The sequence below is a fragment of the Sapajus apella genome, unplaced genomic scaffold, assembly GCF_009761245.1.
Source record: "Sapajus apella isolate SASKATOON/1434 unplaced genomic scaffold, GSC_monkey_1.0 scaffold20, whole genome shotgun sequence".
NCBI classification, from domain to species: domain Eukaryota; kingdom Metazoa; phylum Chordata; class Mammalia; order Primates; family Cebidae; genus Sapajus; species Sapajus apella.
Genome location: NW_022436960.1, coordinates 24,716,633 through 24,727,049, shown reverse-complemented (window position 1 = coordinate 24,727,049; position 10,417 = coordinate 24,716,633). Strand labels below are relative to the sequence as shown.

The following is a 10,417-nucleotide window of genomic DNA, read 5'->3' as shown; positions in this document are numbered from 1 at the left end:
ACCCACGTGGTGGTATATGATAAGTGCTCGACAGCTATTAGTGGATTGGTGCTGCTCCATGGACAGACACGCACTGCAGCCCTTAAAAAGGGGAGGCCGGAGAAGAAAGAAGTTTGGGGCTGCATTTCCACATGAAGTGCCAGGGTCTGATGCTGAGCGAAACCTTTGCATTGGGTGCCACTGGCTGTCATCTTTCAGTTAGGTTTGATAGGGGAAGCATTTCCGCAGACACGAACTAGTTTGTCAAGGCTGACAATGGATTTTCAAGGGTTTAGGGGTGCAGTGGAATTGCTTAGGCTCAGAGCTCAGAGTGCAAGCCACAAAAGGGAGCCATATTCCTGAGTCACCAAAACGCTTGATTCCTGCCTGTGACTCTTAGCTGGCAGCCCCTTAGGATGCGATGGGCTATGCCTGGGTCTGTTTTTCTGCTAGGGTCTCTGAGAGAGGAAGCCCCATTTGTCACTTTCATTTCTATGTCCCCAGCCCCTTGCACTATGCTTCATCCAAAGCAGGCATTCAAAGTGCTGGTTGAAGAAATAGATTTGTGTCCTAGTTACAGCCCTGACCTCCAGCAGATGCTCAAGGATTGCCCTGATTTTGCAAGGAAGAGCAACTACTCAGGGAAACTGAGGCACACTTGTAGGTTAGAGTCCCTCAGTCTGCAAGGAGACACACACTTCCTTAACAGTGGGGAAGTGGTTTGGTCTGCTGAAGCTGTAAATGAGGATTTTTGTGTTTATATTAATTCCTGCTTCGGTTCTAATGAAGAACTCTCCTCTGAGGCTGGGGTAAGGGACGAACTGAGCTCAGACACTGCTTCTTAGTTGTGGGGGCTGCAGACTGCGCCTCCGTGATGATATCTTCTCAGCTGTTTGCAAAACAGTCAGGGAGGAGGTGAAGCCCTGAGATAGGCGGCCTGACTGTCTCTTTAAATGCTGGGGTCTGTGTGGGAGAGGGAGGGGCCGGCTCTGGAGTGCGTGAAATTCCTGGGCTCCTCCGGCAGTCTCAGGCTCAGCGCTCAGCCCTACACATCGCCTCTTGCATGCAACTCACTGAGAGGGAGAGGCAACCTGTCCTCCCCTCTCTCAGTCTCGGCATCTCCAGCCACCAAGAACCGGCTTTTCGCACCTCCAACAACCCCTCCCTTCTTCCCTGCCACTCCCTCCCAGAAGGAAAGGAAAAGAAAAGGAGAGAGAAAGATTCTGGAATTTGAACCTCCCCAAAGAGGAAACATACCCAGCAAACTCAGTTGATTAAACATCAAACAGACACACAGACAGATCCCAAATCTTCTGTTCAACTGGAAAGGTAAGGTTTGCGGGCAAAGGCAGGCAGGCAGGGTATGAAAGAACTCAAGGTTCTCGTCCGTTCTGGGAAGAGGCTGCTCCTGAGAGGGTAGAAGTTTTCAGTTGGGAGCGACCAACCTAGATTTTTTTTTTTTTTTTTTTTGAATGCTGTATCCGCGAGCCTTGGCTGACTGTGGAAATGGCTTTTCAACTGCTTTTCTTTTTCTTCAGTTTCTCCTGGAAGTTGGACCCTTTTCCTCCAGATGTTAGAAAAGTCAGAGAATGTTTTAGATTTTTACCTTCTTTTTTTTTTTTTTTTTAAGTCTTTCTTTTTTTTTAAGTCTTTCTCCTGTTTGCTTGAATTGTTAGTCTGAAACGATGTGTGCTCATCACTTCGTTTTGGGCAGATACTTTTTTTTTTGACATTTTGTAACCACTTTCTCATTTATTCCTTTATTTATTTGAGCTGGTTAAAATGAGAGACAGAAGGGACGCTCTGAGGAAAATAAAATTGAGTTGAGACAGGGATTTCCCTAGCTGTTGAGGAACTGGGGTGTATGTGAGTGTGTGTGTATGCATTTTTTTTTTTTTTTTGAGAGGGCGTGAGGAGGTGGTTCTAGAGTCTAAAAATTCAGGTTGGACTCCTGTCTTGTGAAGGTGGGCATACTTGGAGAAGGTGAAAAGGGAGTGTGTATGTGAGTGTGTGTGTGAGTGTGTGTGTGTGTGCACCGGTGTGTGCTCCTGTTTGGATCGGTTACAAGGGAATCTTCCTCCACTGCCTTCCATTTGTTTATATTAATGATTTAGTAGCAGGCTTGCCTGAAAACTTCCACTCTGTGTAAGCACTGTGGGTTTTGCAAGCTCTCAGTGACCTTAAAGCCTGGTTCGATGTATTGTTTTTTCCAGGCATTGTGCTGTACCCAGAGTTTCAGCTCTTTCCCTCTCTCTTTTTTAACCACAAAACTTAACTGCTTTAGAAACATCATCCTGATGACAAGGAAAAAAATGTGTCCCCCCACCCCCCATCCCTTCCTAGGCCAGTGATGTAATACCAACCTAAGGGCTTGGCTGCTTTGCAGGTGACTTACCCTGTGATTACTTGTTAAAAAATAAAAATAAAAAATTCCCTTCCTCCATTAAATGCCTGCCTCTTTTAATTTGGATGTAGAAATATCATCATGCGGTGAGAAAATCATATTTTTGCTAATGATTATTGAGGTTTAGGCAAAGTAGTTTTCCTCTTTTCTGATCTTTATTTTTAATCCTTTTTTTTTTTTAATGCATAGGTCAGAGATCATTGAGAGCTAGTTTAGGATGGAGCAAGACAGAGTCAGGGCAAATAAGAGAGCTGGTAGGACACGAGCTGTCTTCTCCCCGCTTCCTTCGGTTCCCGCTTTGGGGAGATAGTTTTTCTTTTACCACTACAAGCCGCCCCCACATTCTTTCTCTCCCTGTGCTGGGTCCTGTGGATGGCCCTGGGAGGCAGAGGGGGCACTTCTTGTCACACCTGGAGGACGGTGTAGTTTTGGGGGTCAGATGACCGTTTGCCTTTGTGATGAAGGTTCCAGTGGAAATTTGAACTCCCAGTGCTCTGGGTGACTTGGTACCCAGGATAGTCTATCTGGGAGCACCTGGAGGTTAGTCTGGGGAGCCTGGAGAACTAGCTCTTTAATAATTTGCTGTTCTGGGTAGAGCCTTCCTTCATCGTTCAAGGGCTTCTGCATCGCCTTTCAAGTTAAAATGGTCCCGCTGGTTACGATGGGCAAGTTTACCTAAGGGCTACTGGGTATGTGGCGGAAGGATGGAGGGGAGCAAGAGGAGGCAGGGCTGGTATTTATTTTTTAATCTTTGGGCTTAATCTGCCTAAGTCATATGGGACAAACGATATTTCAGGCGGGTGCTGGTTGTGCAGATATTCCTATTGTTTGATTTTTTTTGTTGTTGGGGAGTGGAGTAAGGGCTCTGGCCCATTTTCTGCAGCCCGGGGTTCATCCTGAGAGTCCGTCTTCCTTCTGGAAGAGGGGGAAAAGGCTGGACGCTGGAAGTTCGCTATTAAAGTGAGCAACAGGGCTGGGTTTATTTTTAAAAAACAACTGGACTGTGCGAATGCCCTTTTTCTGGAGATTTCTGGCCCTTTCTAGTGAAATAATAATTTAAAAAAATTGCTTCTTAAGAAGAGGAAGGGGCAGAAATGAAAGGGAATCTAGATTTTGAGAGACAACTACGTCTTTGCTTCTCTGGTAGTTCCCTGTTATTAATTATTGGGGATTTGACGGGGCTCTGGCCTCCGTTTTTGTTGATTTCTTTTTAGTGCTGCGTTTCTCCTGACTATGTTGATGATTTGCTGCTTATATAAGGGAAAGGATGTATTGAGGTGGACTGATGCTTGGGGTTTTGAGATCGGCTACTGAGATTGGGTGGCGGTTGGTGTGTTTGTCGATGTGCATGGTAGGAAGGTCTTTTCTTTTGGGTGGTAGGGGGTGAGGGAATGGTGGGAGAGCGGTAGATGAGATGCTACAGCAAACGGGGACGTGAGGGGAGACGGAGGTGAGGTCGGAAGTCACCAGTTTGCAGAATTTCTCTTCTGCACCCCCGTTTCTCTTGCTCCTTGAAAAAAATCCATTATCTATAAAAACACATTATTTTTCAATTGGCCTTTTAGAGAAAAAAAGAGAGAGGGAGGGGAGGGGTTAATTTGGTGAGGGGGCTTGGTTGTAATTAGCCCACTGCTGCAAAACTGAGATACAGAAATCCATCGGCACCAGCTTTGGGGGCACGGAGAGGCAGCAGAGAGATGGGGGACGGGTTGTCAGTCTTGGATGAACAGTGGAGCGGTCGGGTTGGCGTTTGGGTATTGTGTGTGTTTGTGTCTCTATGTGTGTGTGAAATTTTGTCACCCCACCACCAATTTCCCCCTTCATCCTCCCCCAATTCTGCCGTGATCTTCCCTTCTATTTCCACACACTGCTCCCCCCACCCTAGATGCATCCCCGTTTCTCCAGCCCTTTCCATCTTCATGAGAAAATTCTGATTCTGATGGCTCTGCGGCTCTTTTTTCCCCTTTTCCTTGCTTTTTTTTTTTTTTTTTTGCAACACAACAGTGGTGCGACGGCCTTTCCTACATGCCACACGGATGCAGCCTTCTGATAGGAGGGCAAAGTCGGCACATCCACACACACACCGGCACACGCTCTTGCACACACACTCTCTGTCACATACACAGGTGCCCGAGGGCTTCATTTTGCTTGGTTTTATTCCCCTTAACCTCTTTCCCCGCTCTACCTCCACCATGGCTCCTTCCCCCCATCTTCGCATGGGGACTGCAGTCACGTTAGAGCCTCCTTTTCTCTCTGCAACCGCGGTCTTCTTTCTTCTCGCCATTATTCTTTCCCTAAAGCTGTAGTGTGTCGCAGTTCATAGGATTAGCATGTTGGAGAGTCTTTGTGGGAGGGGACCTCACAAGCAGGGGATTGGAATGGGGGTAGATGACATTAATAATTTTTTTTGAGACCAAATGAGCACCCAGTGATAATGATCCAATTTAGCCATCCATGAAATATGTTTGCGGTACATCGGAGGAAGGTTATGTGGGGGAGGCAGAGTCTGACTGGGTTACCTCCAGGGAGGTTTGATGCCTGGATGGTAGAGCCACAGCCCCCTCCCCCATACACATGTATGCTCTGTCTCACACACACCAACACGTACAGCTCTGATCAGTGGGCTGTGTCGAACCAGAGGGCACTGCAGAATATCCCAGAGAGTTGTCATGGTTAGTTGGGAGGATGGAACGATGTCTTTGTCCGACCCAGCTCTCCTCTCTACAGACAGTGCTGGGTCCTGAAATTCTTGGTGGCCTTTGTGTTGGTTTACGGGTGGGGACTGGAAGGGTGTTTGTTTTTGTCAAGGCCGTGCCTCCAATTGGACAACATGGGATTGTCAACACTGTGCGTGTGGTTCAAGCAGGAGGCTGCCTGCCTCTTTGTGTGGTGTGGCTGTGCTTGTTGGATATGTGTGTATCCAGCATCCTATAGTGGCTCTGGACAGGTGTGGTAGGGATGAGGGAGGAAGCTTTCCTTCCCTCACTTGGGGGAGGAAGGCAAGAAGCGGGGGTGGTTAGTGGGGGAGAGAGGGGAACAGAGTCCTCAAGGTAGTTGAGAGGAGGGGAGAGGGGAAGAAACTGCTTCTGCCTCCAGCAGGAAGCCTCAAATGAGATCTGCACGTCCACCAAGCGAACCCGTGGGTGGGTTGCTCATGGGTGACTGGTGGGCGGATGCAGATTGAAGTGGGAGAAGGGCACGAGGTGGGCGCAATTGAGGGTTTTCCCCACTGCCTTGCCAGAGCCTGGAGCTGAGCTTAGGAGGATGGCCCCGCTCCCCTAGCGTCAGCCACCTCTTGGGCGACTCGGCCTTGTTGGAGGCTGCAGCCCGAAGGAGCTGAAATCACCATTGGCCGTGAGAGCAGCCCAAGCCCCTGTTTTCTCTTGGGCTCTGGCTGCCTTCACTACCAGACGCCATTTTCCCTTTTTCAGCTGAAGGTGTGTCCCTCTTTATTAGCAATTATAAGTGAAATTTGAAAACATGTTGCTTAAAAGAAAAACAAAATCCTCAGAGCAAAATGCTGATTGTCTTACCTTTCTGGCATCCCTCTCCCTTCCTGGGGCTGACCTTGAGGAGTTCGGGAGACAGGGTTACATCATTGCTGGAGAAAGGGGATAAATGGGGAGTAGGATGCATTAGAGGCAAATTATCGTTCCCAACGCAGAGAAGAGATTGCTCTTGGTATCCCCCAGCCGTGTTCTCCTTATACGACCCCTCGGGTGTGGATGGGAGGCTTGCAAAGGAAGAAGCATTCCTTCCAAAACTCACTGCCTAGAAATGTGCCGGTCTGTGTGTCTGCTCTTGCTGTGGTCCAGCACCTGCTGGCGGAAGAGCGGTCATGCTGCAGCTCTGACCCTTGAGGGCCAGCTCTGTTGCTCTGTGGATGAAGCAAGTGCGGTGCTGTGGCTGGGCCAGCCACAGGTGGCCATGCTGAGCTTGGGGCAGGGACTCTGCATGGGGCCCGCTCCCAGCCATTTCCTGTAGGGTGTTCCTCAAATTGTACCCCTCAGAGAGATCTTTCCTGACCAGCTTTCTAAAATAGTCCCCTTACCCCAATCCCCTGGCTGCTTTCCAGCCCATGACTCTGTCTTTAATTTTAATTGGTTAAGCACTACTTAATATCGTATTATACTATGATATATTGAAACGTTTAAGATGGAACTTGTCTGTTTACCCCTCTAGAATGCAGGCTCTGAGAGGTCAAGGACTTTGTGTTCATTGTGGTGTTCCCAGTGCATAGGACATTTCCTGATGCATAGTAGCTGCTCAACCAATGTGTGTTGATTGGCGGAAAGAACCACATGCATTTAGTGTTGGAGTTTTCTTCTCTAGTACTTGGGTCCTGTCTTCTGGGAAGGGTGGACTTTGCCTCTGGGTGTCTTAGCCCTGCCTGAATATCTAGATCTGCTGGAGAAATCGCAACATGCTAAACTTCAATAGAGTTTAGCAGAAAGGCCTTCTCTATCCCTGGCTCAGATGACTCTGCCTACTTTGAGAGTCCCCTAATGTTAGTAATCACTGTTCTCACCATCACTGTACTAGTAGTAGTACTAGTAGTCATATAGCTATCATTTCTGCAGTAGTTGCTGTATACAAAGTTCTCTTCCAAGCTTTTTTTTTAACAGTCAGTATCTCATTTAATTCTCCAAGCAACTCAGTGCAGTATACTGTTATTACCTGAGGAGACCGAGACTTAAAGTTACCTAATAAAATGACAGATCGAGGATTTGAATTCAGATGTCTCATGCCAGAGCCCAAGCATGGGACCCTTACATTATAGTGTTAGAGGAAAAAGGGAGATGAATCATCCATTATCTTATTCAGTGCCCTCAAATACAAATGACAAGATGGAAGCCCAGAGAGGCTACATGGCTTTTCCAGAGTTATACACCATGTTTGATGCAGAGACAAAACTAGTATCCAGGTTTGCTGGCTGCCAGGGTAGGGCTCTTTCTATTCCATCATGCTGCCTCCTGGGTTGTGGGCCCTTTCCCAAGGGCATTGCAGCTGCTGCTGCGGTGGCTGCCTGGGGTGCCCTCTTAGTTCTCCTTCTTCACAGGGGAGTAAGGTCTTGGTGGGGCAGGTGGGTGGTAGGTGTGTCTCTAAGGAAGGCACACCTGCAGAGCTGGAAGTCAGGGTTTCATGGCTAGAAGAGGACTGGTGGGCTGCATTCCAACTGAGTGCTGGTTAAATTAAGGTTGTCCTCTGACCTTCCCAGAGGAGGAGAAACTGGAATGAAAGAGGACCCCCATTCCGGTGGGGTGCTCACGGTTCTCAATCCCATGTAGCTCTGCCTATCAAGAGTACTTTCAGATGCAGCAGAGGCTCCATTTGGAGATCTAAGCGCTGGCATCTGGATGCTGATGACCCTGGGAGCCTGTTGCTTCTCCTATACCGGCCTCGCCTTATTTCTCAGGAAGGGAAACATGAATCCAGACACTGGCCCCAGTGTGTTTCATTTATGTTTCCAGAGGCTGGTTGGGGAGCACGATGTCATACACTGTGGGTGAAGGCCTTCTACTGGTCTCTCTGTTCCACTCTAGGGTTGGCCTTGACCTTGAATGGGAGAAGGATTAGACATTCTAGACAAGTATGAGTGTGTGCTTTTTTGCAGGGGTGGGTTGGGGCCAGAGCAAAGTGGATTTTGAGAAGCAAGGAAGTCTTACCTTTAGCCAAGACCTTGAAGCAGAGCATGAAGGCATTTCTGCCTGACCTTGAGGTGGTGTAACCAGATGCCCTGGTCTGGGGAGACAGTTCCTATTTAGGCCTTTGTCCTAGTGTAATTAGTAACTCTCAAAAGTGTCCTGGTTTGGATGATAAAATATATGGCCATCCTCTTTCAAGACAGTGTCACACACTTTCTCTTAAAGTAATAGAGAGAGGAAGGGGGCATGCTAAATAGGGAAATCCAATTTTAGGACAGGAAGGTGGCTGGGAGTACAGCCTTTCTCCAGCTCTACTTTCACTTGCCCCCACTTTCTAAAGGATAAAAACCTGCATCTTCCGAGTATTCCTACTGCCAACGTGACTACTACTTCTCTCCTGACTACTGTTACCCCCATCCAAGTACTAACCAGGCCTGACCCTGCTTAGCTTCTGAGATCAGATGAGATCCGGTGCATTCAGGGTGGTATGGCCATAAACCCAACTACTCTCACCAAAGCTGCTTCTACTGGCCAACATTTGAGCCCGACTATGGGCCAGTTACTATGCTAATCGCTTGACATACATTATCTCTTTTTTTTTTTTTTTTTTTTTTTTGAGACGGAGTCTTGCTGTGTCGCCAGGCTGTAGTGCAGTGGCACAGTCTTGGCTCACTGCAACCTCCACCTCCTGGGTTCAAGCGATTCTTCTGCCCCAGCTTCCTGAGTAGCTGGGACTACAGGTGCATGCCAAATACCCAGCTAATTTTTGTATTTTTAGTAGAGATGGGGTTTCACCATGTTGTCCAGGATGGTCTCCATCTCTTGACCTTGTGATCCACCTGCCTCGGATTCCCAAAGTGCTGGGATTACAGGCGTGAGCCACCATGCCTGGCCTCATTATCTTATGTAATTCTCCAACAATCCTGTGATGTGAGTGCTATGATCACATCTGTCTTACAGCTATGATCACATCTGTCTTACAGATAAAGTAACTGGGACCTAAGGAGGTTAAGAAACATGTCTGAGGCCACTTGGGGAGGGTGATGAGTTCATGATTCAAACCCAGAGGCCTGGCTCTGAAGCCTCTGGTCTTAACCACTGTGCCACACTGCCTCCCTGGGCCTGTCCTCTGCTCCCCCAAGTCTGGGAACTTGATTCTAAGAACTGGCCCATTTGCCAGGTAGTCAGCTCACTCACAGCTCTGGGACTTACTGAAGGTGCTGCTGCCAGTTAAAGGCATGTGAGGCTTAGGAGGAGGGGCTGCTGGCCGGGGAGTAGTGCCACTGGTTGTCTGATGGATGGCACTAAGGAAATTCGGTTTCCCAAGGTGTCCCTCTTATCTTCTTCCTTGCTTCATGCACCTTGTCTGAAGAGGGAGTTGAGGTGGTTTGGGATGGTGATGGATGAGTAGAAGGTAGAGAACCTGATGCCTATTGTCTCTACTTTGCCCTGCGGCCCTGAACCTGCATGGGCCAGCCATACACCCCATGGCCCTTGCAGCAGGGATTGGCCCTTGGTATGAGATTTCGGTGAAAGGACAATTATCCAGTACCCGCTGTGAGCAGAGCATTGTGCTCTGATACGTTTCAATTAGGTGGGTAGTGTCCTCATTTATCTGTTGAGGAAACTGGTGATCAGAGGGTTTAAATCACTTCTTCAGGATTACACAGTGAGATACTGGGCCCACACTTGGGTCTGAATCCAGGCACTCTGCCTCACCCTCCATCCTGAACCATGGAGACGAGGAGGTGGGAATTGGATCATCTAAACTAGGAGTGAAAGAGGAAATATGCTAGACAGAGGCCTTCCAATCAGCTCCTGAGGTCTGGATAAGAACTCTGGGGATCATCATCCTTATCAGCCACCTCTGGGCCTGCCCCTACCCCCCACCCACCCGGGGGAACACATCTACGGAGCCCTGAGCTGGAGGGGTGCTGGTTCTGGTCTGGAGAGAAGGAGGAGCTGGGACTGTGCACAGCCTCACTGGTGGAGGCGGGACGTTCAGGAGCTACCTCCTTCCCTCGTGGAGCAGGGAACGTGTACACTGACAACATCCCCCTATATCTGTGTTGCAGGATAAAGGGTGGGAAGGGATGCCAGGTCTGCTGCCTGGATACAGGGAGGGAGGAGGCATGGAGATAATGAGCGGGATCCCCCAAGCTGGAGGACTCCAGGGAGAAAGAAGGAACTTTTTCTTGGTGTAGAGACAGGGAATAGAAGAACAGTTTTCTGACTGAGGGAATGGTCTGCAGTCCCCAAGCTGAGCTGCATCAGCTTCATTGCAGTCCCATTGAAGACTGTGTTTATTTTTCCAATAATGTGTTAATTAAACATCGATTTCTGGGTGGAGGAAAGGGAATTGGATTGCCAGAGCTAAATGGAGTGAGGC

General features: G+C 48.6%; 1 protein-coding gene across 37 annotated transcripts in view; it reads left to right on the top strand.

The window, feature by feature from the left end:
• Window positions 1-992: 992 nt before the first annotated feature.
• Window positions 993-10,417, top strand: part of NRXN3 (neurexin 3) — a 1,699,208-nt gene continuing 1,689,783 nt past the window's right edge. For 35 of the 37 annotated variants that reach the window (XM_032287218.1, XM_032287216.1, XM_032287189.1 and 32 more), the window contains exon 1: window positions 993-1,308. The gene's annotated coding sequence lies outside the window, so the exon portion shown is untranslated. Of the gene's footprint in view, window positions 1,309-2,365; window positions 2,924-3,439; window positions 3,735-10,417 lie in introns of those variants that run through there. The other 2 variants (XM_032287177.1, XM_032287176.1) reach the window with 2 other exon arrangements.